The following is a 13,162-nucleotide window of genomic DNA, read 5'->3' on the forward strand; positions in this document are numbered from 1 at the left end:
CCCGAGTTTATGGGTCTGTTACAAGAGTGAGTGGCTGGGTGAAGTTGTGTGGCCCGCAATGTGCAGGAGGTCTAGATGATCTCGATGGTCTAGACTAGATGATCTCGATGGTCCCTTCTGACCTTAAAATCTATGAAGATAAGAGAGCTCTCCTCTCTGAATGGGCTGATGGTGGGATTCCTCAAAAAGTGTTGGTACCATTGCCACATTCCTGAGGGGAATAAAACAAATCAATGCAGAGATCTCCAGTTATATCAGCCAATCTGTACAGGCAAATCTGCATCTGGATCTGAAATTTTCCAGACTTCAGGACTGTCAAATCCAGGAGTTCGACTCTGGCCAACAGGGAGCCAGGGGCTGGCAGTGATTTAAGCTTTTCTAATGTACAGCAGTGGTTTGGAGCTGGCATTTTGGTTCAACTCGCCAGCATGGATACAAAGCATGGCCCATATTTTGAGCTGGTCCCATCCTTTTCTTCTCTGGTGCTGTATCCCCTTGGGCACGTTTCTGCCCTTTCAGCAAGTCCTTGGCTGTTAGGTGTATTGGGCTGGGAAATCATAAGCACCAAGGGCTACATCCTCAGCTGATATAAACAGTCATAGCTCCATTGAGTTCAACAACAGAGAATCTGCTCCTTAACGTCTTGATGAGAGTCCATTTGGGTGTTTTGCAACATGCTAGCATTTGTCCCCTGGGACTTTGCCTCAAGTTCACTGAGGTAACGTGAAGTCTTTATACAAAAGATGGGGTCTGCGACTCTTGGCAGAATCAGTATTACTGTGTGTGGAAGATGATGAGCAAGGACCACATATGCAGTGCATGCATTCATCACGCCATCAGAGCAATCTGTGGCATTAGTCTAAAGGAGTTTCAATACACTAGTCTTTCACCCCAGGAGACTCAAGTGCAAATTGGATTCCAAGACATGTAAGAGGCCACCCAGTCTTTAGGTCATGACATTTATCCTGTTGGGTATTGTATTTTAAAAATGGGGAAAGAAAGGGGGTTTGTTTGTACTGACTGTGGAAACACACAGCCTAAATAAAGCCTGACTTTTAAATCCATTTCTAGTCACTGTGCCCTTTCCACTCCTGAATTCTGGAATCCCTAAAAAAGGTACCGCGACAGAGGTAGCTCACGAAAGCTTATGCTCTAATAAATTTGTTAGTCTCTAAGGTGCCACAAGTACTCCTTTTCTTTTTACATGCATTCACTCTCTGAAGTGTACTGGCTTTGGGTGTATGAATGACAAAAAGCTGTTGCCCTCTAGCAACTGGCCGACAGATGGGATATGGGAGTTACTGCCATCCGGAGGTAAAAACCTTCTTTTGGCTCAGGCAGCAGAGGTGTGAGTTTGTGGAACTGAAGAAGCAGGGTTCTAGGAGTAAACAAGTGTGTTTTCAGGACATGGATTCTTACACAACCTTCTAAACCCATTTTATAGTAATACTTAAACTGTGCCCAATGGATCCACAATAGCATTATAAAAAAAATATACAACAGGCATAGGTAATTACTGAGAGCATGACGACAGTGAGTAAAATGGTCCTAGTAAACCAAACCATCTAGGATGAGAGATCCCATTAGTATCTCCTCCTCATAATCACTGCCTGCAGACATTTCCAAACTTAATCGCTAGAGACTTTAATTGCTTGTCAGATTCACATCTGGCTAGAGCCACATCCTGAGTTGATCTACCATCCCTTGGGGTGAAGGGACTAGAGGCCAAATGCAAACAGCATGAGGCTGCATTACACTGGAGAATTTTTTCAAATCCATATAAAAGATTTTCATTTATTATCCCTTCTCTCCTCCGGGATGGTGAGCGGAAGTGATTTCTTCTTGGTTAATTGCCTTGGGAGGGACCTGACACTTGGATTTGCAGGAGCCGAGTTTTGCTGGCAGGAACACAAACTTCTGTTTCTGATATCACTCCCACACCAAATGTAAGGCTGCTCCCATCCAGTATTTGGGTTCAGACAACTAGGGAGTGTGAAGCAAGATGGAGAATTTGGCTTCAGCTCTGGATTTAATTCCTGAATCAACATGCCAGGCGTGGAGGAGTTTGGATCCGAGAGTTCTGACTCAGGCCTACTTTGGTCCAACAGATACAGTATTAGACCGGGATTCAAAAGATCTAGGCTCTATTCCCAGCTGTGCGACCGTGGGAAAACCTCCCTGTAGTCTTTGTTTCCTTCCCATCCTTTTGGGTCTCTCCTCTATTTAGACTGTAAGCGCTTCAGGGCTCTCACGCAGTGAACTTTTCCTCACACCCTCAGTTTGGCCATCATACCAAAAGAATCAAGAATTTCTTCCGCTCTAGTCCTGGGAGCTTCTTGAAAAATCATCATCCTGGAGAGAGGCTAGCACCTCGTCACACTTCCTCTGGGCTTGATAGAAAATCAGTTACAGGAATGTGCCATGATAGGTTAAAGGGGCACTTTTGGGCCTCATCTACTGAAAATCAGATATACCAGCCTTGGTTTGCTGTATGGGAAAGTCAAGGCAGCCACCTGCTTAGTCAGTCTCCATCCCCTTTCTTCCAGACAGGCAGGGCATTGTAATGCACATGAATGGTACTCCCTCACTGCACTAGAGGAACCCTATAATGTTAGGTTTCAGAGTAGCAGCCGTGTTAGTCTGTATTTGCAAAAAGAAAAGGAGTACTTGTGGCACCTTAGAGACTAACAAATTTATTTGAGCATAAGCTTTCGTGAACTACAGCTCACTTCATCCGATGAATGTAGCTCACGAAAGCTTATGCTCAAATAAATTTGTTAGTCTCTAAGGTGCCACAAGTACTCCTTTTCTTTTTGCTTATAATGTTATAATCTCTTGAACAGTACAGACAGGCTGAGGGGAGGGACCACACAACACGCATGGGAAAACCCCCCCACCACAGACACACTCACTGGTGATAGCGGCAGGTTCCTTAGTACAGAAGCTCAACCTGGCAACAGATTTCCCCACAGCAGGAGGGGCAGTTTGTTTTGAAGGTAGTGCTGGGCAGAAGGATGCAAAATCTTGTCAGTCGGGCTTTGATTTTGCTGACAAAGGTGGGTTGCAGGAGAGTCCCATTTGAGCTAAATCGCCAGCATTCGGAGGGTTCAGGGACACGACCTGAGAACTGGGGCATGTCCATTTTGACAGTGTTCCTTTAAACAGAGCGGGCAACATCCTACTCTCTTCTCAGTGGCCACAGAGGGCCCCAAATGCAATGAAACCGTTGCAGGTCTGCAGTTGCATACCCCAATGCCAGGGTTCTACACCACCTCGTTCACTGCAGGCCCTAGCTTCCTCCACACTGGTGCTTGGCCGTGGTTGTGGCCAGGGCAGAGGTGAAGGAGTTCAGAAGCAGGGACTGTGGATCTGTTGCCATATAGTCCCCGTTCCTCCCTGTATGGAGGCATAGCAGCAAAGGGGCCTTAGAAATGGAGAGGGACTCCATCTCCCTTAGCCTTCCATGCATCACAACCCAGCTACTCTGGGTTGGGACAGGGGAAGCATGTTGCACTGTGCAATCACAGCCACAGGGGTTTAAGCCTGGCTAGGAGCCTGTTTCGTCCTATTGTCTGCCCCTCTATTATCAGATCTCTCCCGCCAGAGAGGTTTTCATGGCAGCGTGTGGTGCTGGGCTAAGAGGCAAGAACAAAGAGCAGATGATTGAAAGGCTGAACACCGCACACCTTTGCAAACACGGTGACGCATTGTTAAGCAATGAAAGTTAGGAGAACAAGTCAAGGACTGGAGAGGAATGGTGCAATTTTTCATGGCACCGGGCTCATTGGCAAATGCTGCTACATACAGCAAGCCACGGCAGCTGTACAAGAGAAGAGCAACACACTCTTTAGGACTTGCTCCTGAATCAACATTCACCTGGTACGAATGCTGGCATTAGCATGTGGATGGCTCAATTGGCTTTTGTACCCCGTGGCCCGTTCCTTTGTGGTATTCACAGCTGGAATACGTCCGTGTGAACATGAGCACCACAGGAGTTCAATCAAGGAAGAGATGCACTGATTTTGAATGTTACTTACCTTTATTTGTACCAGGAGCCTCCTACCTCCTGCAAGTGCTGGAACAAAAGCTGAAGTCAGAGCACACCCTTCTGTTTGAGAGCCAGAGGATGGGCTTTTCTAAAGCACCTAAATGAGCTGGGAGCGCAAGGCCAAGGTAAAGGAGCTCACGCTCCTATGTCACTTAGACGCTTCTCCAAGTATCACCCTGAGCCTTTTTCACAATAGGGCCCGATCCTATGCCCACTGGAGTCATCAATGGGAGTTTTTCCATTGACTTTACTAGGCACTGGAGAAATAATAATTCATGGTGATGTAGTGCCTCCCAGGTGAGACCTGAATGCACTTTACAGACACCGTAGAAGTATGCCTCTCCTTCCCACACGCGACTTGCATTCTGCAGGTGGGGAAGCTGAGGCCTGGTGGCGTTCAAGCTGGCATCGTCACAGTTAGGTGCCTGAACTACATCCACATTTAGACACTTAAATAAATGGCCTGTGGTTAATGCCCAAAAGCTCCCATGAAAGTTTGTGGCACTGCCAGGAACAGAACCCAGCTGACCTATTCTCCCCGGCCTACTCTAAACCCCGCAGCCTCTCCATTTCCCTCATCCATCGACGCGCTCACTCTCCATTTGCTGGCATGCAAGCAGGACATCCCAGCTGATGATCTACAGTGACTTCTCCAGGCCCTGTAATCAGCAGCACCTCATCCACTGAGATCAAGTACATTCCCTCAGCAACAAGTGTCATGCGCCCTTGGGCAACATGCTCCCAGCCAAGGGCTTGTCTTCACAGCTAAGAAGGATGCTGCTTTTTTAACCTCAGGGCAACTAGCATTTGTGAGCTCTCCCAAGGCAAAAACAAAGGGAAAACAAGGCACTTTGGTTAACCTCCTGAGACAAACCCCAGGCGGGGGGGGGAGGGAGGGAGAGGGGGCTAGTGCACTTTGCTTTGTGGTAAAACTAACATGCCTTATCTCATGGTTTTGCCTTGGGATCTCTCTCTCTCTCTCTCTCTCTCACACACACACACCCCATGACCCTGAAGCAAAAAACTCCAGCTCTTTAGCAGTGAAAAAAAGCCTCAAGAAAGGTCAGAATCCAGACCTAGTTCCCCAAAGCAAGTACAGGCAAGCACTCATTCTCCGTCCCTCCACTAAAGCAGGGTCAGTGCATAGCCATGACTTGGCCAAGAGGCTGAGTACCCTCACTATGCAAGCAGGTCTGACCAAAATAAGATCCCCCTCTCCCCCATTCGCTAATAGTGGGATTTAAAAAAAATCCATTTTGTTAGCTGCAGTGTCATTGCAGAGTCACTTCAGGGGTTTCAGTTCACATATAAGGGATTTACTTTCAAGAATGACTCTTTGAACCTAACTCCTTTATATTTTCAAATAGTTGCACTGCACGCACGCACATTAAAAATGGATGAGGTAGCATGAACCATTATTTCTAAACCTCCTGCTCTGCTTGCAGAGCTCAGTTTCCAAGGGAAATGTACATTTCAAACAGATAAAAGGACATGCTTTCCAACTCACCCCAAGCAGACCACATTCAGCTGGTGGAACTCACTGCCACAAGATATTATTGAAGCCAAGAGCCTAACATTATTGAAAAGTGACTTTGGACATTTAATTTTCCCATAACAACTTCCCTTTTAAAATGAAAACAAAATCATTCTTCTAGTTTTGGACTGTTTTTCTTTTTGCATTAAGAAAAGGAGTACTTGTGGCACCTTAGAGACTAACAAATTTATTTGAGCATAAGCTTTCGTGAGCTACAGCTCACTTCATTGGTGCATCCGATGAAGTGAGCTGTAGTTCACGAAAGCTTATGCTCAAATAAATTTGTTAGCCTCTAAGGTGCCACAAGTACTCCTTTTCTTTTTGCGAATACAGACTAACACGGCTGCTACTCTGAAACCTGTCTTTTTGCATTGCGGCTGTCCATCACCTAGCATCCACTAGCTGATGAGAGATTAATTCTTCATTTCTTTTCGTTTGACCATTTCCACTAGGAAGCCCTCGGAGGATCCTCTGGTCATGGATATCCAACAGTTTGTAATATTTGGTTATGTATTGCTTCCAATAATCTCTAATGGCTGGACATGTCTACCACATGCACTTAAAATCTCCTCTTTCACCACAATGTCGCCAACATTTATCCGCATTCAATCTCTCTCTCTATTATTTAACCTGACTGGTGAATAATCAAAAACATGGCTGCAACACACGATACCTTCTCAAAGCCTCAAAATGTATCCAATAATGTCTCAAGTATCAGACGGGTAGCCGTGTTAGTCTGTATCCACAAAAACATCGAGGAGACCAGTGGCACCTTAAAGACCACCGGACTCCCCAATAATGTCTGGTGTCCTCCTTGTGTCAGAGGAACATGCAGCCAGCTTGAAAGATGTTTTCACACTGTAGATGCAATGAAACAGCAACCACGTGCTTGTGGCTGGGAATATACCCAGCTGCTGTCTCCCGAACCAGAGCGTTCATTTCTGAGAGACTGGCAGGGATGGTGCACAATGCAAGAACATTTCCTGCAAGTGCTATTCATAATAGGCAAACAAGATGTAATTACAAGTGCCGTGTCGCTGTATATAATCCATATACCCCTTGTGTTTGCCTTCTGAGGATACTAATCATACTGTATCTCTAGTATGATAAACTAAGGCACAAAGTGAGCAAGCCACAAGAGCCACATTGGATGATTCTACAGGGATATTTGGCAACCTGGCACCACCTAGGTTAGTTCTAATTTGCTGCACTCCCCCCGCTTGGGTGTGCAAGATGGATTCCGGCACTTTAAAGAAAGAAAAAAAAAGCCCTCACGAACTAAAGGACCAATTCTATGCTCATTGAAATGAATAGGAGATCTGCCATGGACTTCAAGGAACAAAGCCCAACACGCAAGTAGACCTTTGAAAGCCCAAGGCTTGAGTGAACTGCCTTTGGGAGCCTTAGTCAGTTGCAGAATGCATGGAACATGGATAGTCATTTGGTTGAGGCACAGGACTGGACTCAGGAGAACGGAGGTCAGTTCTCAGCTCTGCCATGCACTCCCTGCGGCAAATCACAATCTCTCTGCCCCGATTTAGCAAGGTACTTAAGCACATGCCTAACTTTAAGTACTTTAAAGCTAATGGGACTACCCACAAGCCTAAAGATAGGCAACCGCTTGTTTAATCAGGGTGTCCCCATCTGTAAATGGGGACAATAATACTGCTTTAATCTCACTCTTCTTTAGTTAGACTGTGAGGTCTTTGGGACAGGGACTGTCTTCCACTGTATGTTTGTACAGCACTTAGCACAATGGAGACATGACTTCAGGTTGGGGCTGTGTAGGCTATTCTTCAGTGCAATAGAAGAACAATGAATCATTACCATTATCTGTAGGCTAAAATGTCCAGATAAAATCAGTGTCCTATATCTCAATGGGCTTTAATTTATGGCTAGGAGATTGTCTGAAATCAGTTAAATGATCTCCCTTGCCAAGGAAAATGTGGATTGAGATTCTCTAGGTGGGGATTCCAGAAGACCACATATAATTCTTATTACCAGTGATCACAGTAGGTATTAGAGCATTCGTTGCTGATCGCATCTGTGCTCCGTAATTAGCACCATTCACATTAATTTGCTGATCCTTCCCGATTATTTTCTTTTGCTGCAATTATCAATACCCTGTGTAGATCATGCAGCACAGAGTTTCAAGGTAAAAGGTTTTTTCTTTGAGTCTCATCGGCTTTGGTATATTGCGCAGCCCACAGATTATTGTAATCATGGTAGCTGTGTTAATTACACAAAACTTCTTTAAGAACAGTCTCTGTATTTTAAAGCACTGGGGTTTTGAAAGCGTCTCCACCAGAGTAATTCAGCCCCACACTGAGAGTGGGGGATTTTTGCAATGTACGTGCTGTTTATAGTTCTGTTTTTTTAAACATATATACCCCATTAATCCAGTTATTGGAAATTTACATTAGCACAGGATCTGCAAATAGCCGGGCTCCCGAAGGGCTCTCAAACTCATCCATTTGAGAACAATACTCTCCTTGTGACAGCTGCCCTCTTTAAAAGGAAAGGAGATGCAACTATAACAAGCTGAGGGCAAGGCACAGAAGAGCCTGTTAAATCTCAGGAAAGTGACCACATTTGGTATGGATTGGGACTGCCCGATCCCCTGCTCTGTCCTCTAGCTACCAAGACGACTATGGTCCATTCCTTCAATGACAGCTCTTCCGCTGATGCAACATTTTCCCCCCACCTGCTTCAAGTCTGATGTCAGTGGTGGGATTAACAAAGCAACCGGGGAAAAGAAAAGCAGTCAGCTGACCGGACCTGCGATTGACCGAGGAGGGCAGGTGTATTGATACTATATGACAGCTGCACCAGAGATTCCAGGAAATCCACTAGTGATTTCACTACAACTATTGATTTTACATAGAAGGTACTAAGATACTATGGTAATGGGTGGCAGTATGAAACAGAGAGAAAGGAGTTAAACAGAGATTCCTTCTCTCTAGGGATGAAAAATTACACCAGAACCACCTCCTTCTCTGTATCCCCAACCGTGAATCCACTTTGCACTGTGAAAAAACACTACACTTGGCTATTACAGTGAGGTGTGCTACAGGAAAAAATAGTATTCAATTTCTGTAGCGCCTAGAGGCCCTAACTGAACTCATAACCCAGTTGTGCTAGGTGTTGCATATATGCATAACACCCTAAGAGACTAGATAAAGGAAGTATCATCATCCCCATTGGACAGATGGGAAAATAAGACACAGAGAAATTAAGTGATGTGACCAGAGTCAGCCAGGGAATCTGGGGCAGAGCCAGGAATTGAACCCAGGCCCATCTAGTGTCTTAACCACATCCTCCTCCTCTTCCTTTTAAGACCTTGGATCAAAGATACAGGCAGAAAAAGTCTCTTCTTAAGGTAACAATAAACCTCCCTTAGCAGCAAGAATCTCATTATGCATGGAAGAGTGTTCAAAAAGTCAAGGGACATGGTCACTGTGGTGTGTAATATTTTGAAACCAAACTGGCTTTTGTGGACTGAGCGGCCCTGCAGCAACCCAGAGCGCAACGAACAGTGGGTGGTGGGTCCTGTAATTGTGCGGGGGGCCGCTTGTTTAATTATTGGGGAGATGAAGGGGGGAGGGATAACAACTTATGTTGAACAAACAACCTTGTGCGACAGATAAACCCATTTTTATCTTAGCAATCAATGGAGGCAGAGCACTAGCCAGGAGGTAAGTCAATGCAACATGCACTAAGGGCTACCCGGCACTCCAAACGAATTAAAAAATCTGCCACTGAAATAACAACACAGCACAAGAAGTAAACATACAGCTCTGTAGATTAAGTCCAATTGCAGTGGTATACTGCAAACAAAACATTTAATTAACGATAGGCTTTTGCTATTTATAGCTTGTTCTTTGGAGGAAACACTCTGTCATTACTGCAGAGCTATTCTGATAGCCACCTGAATTACTCTGTGAGGCATGGTTTCTCTGGCAAGGTCCACGCATCCAGAAAGTCTTTATTAGATAGAAAGATTCCTTTTGTTACTGAGTAACATATGAGTTTTATTTTATCTTTCTGTCCTTCATGGGAGATTGCATGATCATGGGATATATTTAAGAAAAACAATAGGCTTGGGGAGCTGGGTTTTTTTTTAAAATATGGATTTTCCTGTGTGATCCCAAAGTCTAGAGCTAAAAAATGCATTGGGGAGAAAATACCTTCATTTAACAGTGCTGAAGACTATATACAATGTGTGAACAAGGGGACTATATTTGTTTGGTTTTCTAAGCACTTAGGGTTTGCTCCAAAGCCAAAACTCAATGGGAGTTTTTCCATTGATTTCAACTGGCTTTGGATCAGACCTTTAGAGTACACCTACACTTCAATAAAACACCTGCAGCTGGCTTGGTCAGGTGATTTGGGCATGCAGAGCTTGGGCTGCATGGACATAAAACTGCAATGTAGACATTAGGGCTAGAGCCCGGGCTCTGGGATCCTAAGACATCCATAAAAAACAGCCTCCCTAAGCCAGGGAGGGGGTTGCTGTCATCAGTGGAGACCTGCATAAAGAGGAGCAGGGATCGGGTTCCGAGATGGCAGATGTCTGCAGTCATTTCAGAGAGCAAAAGCTGCTGCTAGTTTTTATATAAAGTTCATGGGCGCTTGGCTTCCATAGTCAAGGCTTTTTAAGATGATGGTGCAAGAAATGATCTACTTTAAAAAAAGAAATGCAGGAATGGACAAAAGGTACGTATTTGCTTATTGCTGGGGTAGGTGATGGTGAGAAGAGGAAGAACTTTGTTGGGCCTTTTTTTTAGGGTGAAGAAAGCAATCAGCACTATGTATTCTTGTATGGGCAGCTGACAAACCGGGGAAAGTGGGGTTAACACATAGGAAAAACTTGGAGTCAGAAAGAAAAAGTGTCATCAACACTCTTTGTTTCTGTAATTACTAGGCAAAAGACTTCCAGATAAGATAATTTAATGGGAATTTTAAAAGCCTGTAATAAAATAAATGTGAAAATTTAATAGCTATCCTGTAGGGGGGAAAATATCACACCAATGGCCTGCAAGCCATCATGCCTCTTGCATCCCTGCTGTCTACTGGACTTGTGGCTCCAAACAGCTCCCCAGGAAACTTAATGGGAGTCTCCCAATTGACTTCAATGGAAGTATGTGATTCAGGCCTTGCAGAATGTTATTTATCTACAGCAGGCTGAGCAATATGGCCAGCTTGCTCTTCCTATAAAGTAATAATACACCTTTCATACCTGGGTACGTGATTAGAAAAGAGTGAATGACCTGCAAGATGGTGTAAGCAACACGCCAAGCCAGGGCCTAAGTTTTTAAGATTACCTTTTGCAATGTCAGTGTAATCTATACATGTGGATTTCCCTTCCAGAGCTCCCACAATGCTTTGATGCTCTTTTCCCTTTAAAATAATAATCACTATAGTCTTCTCCAGGACTCAAGACTACTCTGAAAAAACAAACAGTGCCTAACTCAGATAGTGCTTTTGATCTTCAAAGCACTTTACAAACATTCACTCACTACAGTGCCCATTGTACCTTGTGGAATCTGTCAGTTTCACTGTTTAGGGCTCATCTTACACACAAAACTTGTATCCCTTTAACCATATCAGTATAGTTACAGTGGTACAAACCCCATAGTGTGGATACAGTTATACCAAAATAAAGGCGCTTTATGTCTATTCTTGTATGGGAAGGGGAATCAGCTGACTGCCACTATGACTGTCTCCACACTTGGGGTTGCACTGGTATAACCATATCAGTAAAAACAACAAAAATCATCCCCCTAACCAACAGCTGGATTGATACAAAATCTGTTTGTAGACTGGAGTGAAGTGACTGGCCCAAGGTCATAGAGAAAGGATGAGAGCTGGGAAGCGAGCTTTGGAGTTCTAAACCATGACTCACTCAACAGCAGCACCCTGTATGTGCAAACTGGAGCACCGTTTTTGCCCAGCAGCTAGCCTTCTGTGGGCAGATGTGCAAAAGGGAAGGCATTCTCCCCAAACAAGCCTGCACTATGAGTCTACTGCAGCCCAATAGCGAAAGTCACAGCCCCTAACGCAGCCCCTTTCAGAGTCAGCTGCCTGAAGATCTGGGTAGCCAGGGATCCTTCGGCACTTCCCTCTCTGACACGGGAGGTGTTTTGCCACTTCATGGAGCCTTGCTGTGGTGCTCAGTGATTGCTTGGCGCTTTTCAGGAGCTCAGCTTCATTTTTTTTCCCGTTCCAACTAGCTGTGCCTAACTAGAGCTACACAGCACTTAGCCCGGAAGCTCAGCCTTTAACGGCAGTCCCCCCAGTACTACAGTTGTCAGGGGCAGGCTGAGGGGGCAGCCAGAATCCTGCTCTCCCAAGGTTAGGGGAATCAGATCATCACAGGGAAGGGGATCAGTGTGTCAACAAAAATCAGTGTCAAACTTCCCACACTGATCATAAAGAACGAGTTGGACTTTTTAAACAATGAAACAGCTTTTCCCTGGTCTTTCAGTCACAGCCAGGACACCGACCCAATGAAATCAGGCTCCACATTTACCCTGCAGGTTGTGGACTACCAAAATCTCCAAGAGGCTCCCTCTAGCCCATATAATCCCCTCCATTTCAGTGACTGGAGCCTGATTTGCTAGGGTTTTCCTGGCCATCTATTTAACCATCATTAGCATTTCAAAGACAGCAGCCAGCCTTTGAAGTGACAGGTTTCAGAGTAGCAGCCGTGTTAGTCTGTATTCGCAAAAAGAAAAGGAGTACTTGTGGCACCTTAGAGACTAACAAATTTATTAGAGCATAAGCTTTCGTGAGCTACAGCTCACTTCATCGGATGCATCCGATGAAGTGAGCTGTAGCTCACGAAAGCTTATGCTCTAATAAATTTGTTAGTCTCTAAGGTGCCACAAGTACTCCTTTTCCTTTGAAGTGAGTGGTAGGAAAGGGGAGCAGGGCTTTGTTTCAGGCCCAGGATGGCTGTAGATCCAACAAGACAGAAGGGTGTTTATTCCCACGAGCTAGGCTTGTGTGGCTAAGATCCCGGTTTTCCTGCATGGAACAACCCAGGATTCTACCAGATGCCACAAGAGAGTTTGCATTAAAAAAAAAAACAGGTTTCAGAGTAGCAGCCGTGTTAGTCTGTATTCGCAAAAAGAACAGGAGGACTTGTGGCACCTTAGAGACTAACAAATTTATTTGAGCATAAGCTTTCAACACTCTGTGTGGGTTATTTTGGGAACGTACAGAACAGAGGTGCAGTCACCATAAAACCTAAGGACAGTTGGGGGGAAATGCAGGAGTGTGGCAGATTTATTGAGAGAGGGGACATACACAGGACTGTAAAAAGTTTAGGAGGAGGAAACATCTCCCTCTCACTTCTATCTGTGCCCACCCTGCAGTGACTGTACCCCATTGCACACATGCACACTACCTACACACTCTTTGCTCTGTCTGTACTGCTGGGGAAGGGTATAAACTGTAGTCAACAGTGCACTTTAATAAGCACCATGTACTGATCACAAAGGCAGCCTGTTTGCTGTCTAACTTTAACAAGCACACTGCCAATTTATTATCTTTATAGATTCCAATGCGATTAAGCA

At 44.9% G+C, this 13,162-nt stretch overlaps 1 protein-coding gene across 6 annotated transcripts in view; it reads right to left on the bottom strand.

Annotated features, from left to right (window-relative positions):
* Positions 1-13,162, bottom strand: part of VAV2 (vav guanine nucleotide exchange factor 2) — a 316,349-nt gene that overhangs the window by 106,609 nt on the left and 196,578 nt on the right. The gene's annotated exons all lie outside the window — the stretch shown is intronic.

Source organism: Dermochelys coriacea, chromosome 16 (assembly GCF_009764565.3).
Source record: "Dermochelys coriacea isolate rDerCor1 chromosome 16, rDerCor1.pri.v4, whole genome shotgun sequence".
Taxonomy (NCBI): domain Eukaryota; kingdom Metazoa; phylum Chordata; order Testudines; family Dermochelyidae; genus Dermochelys; species Dermochelys coriacea.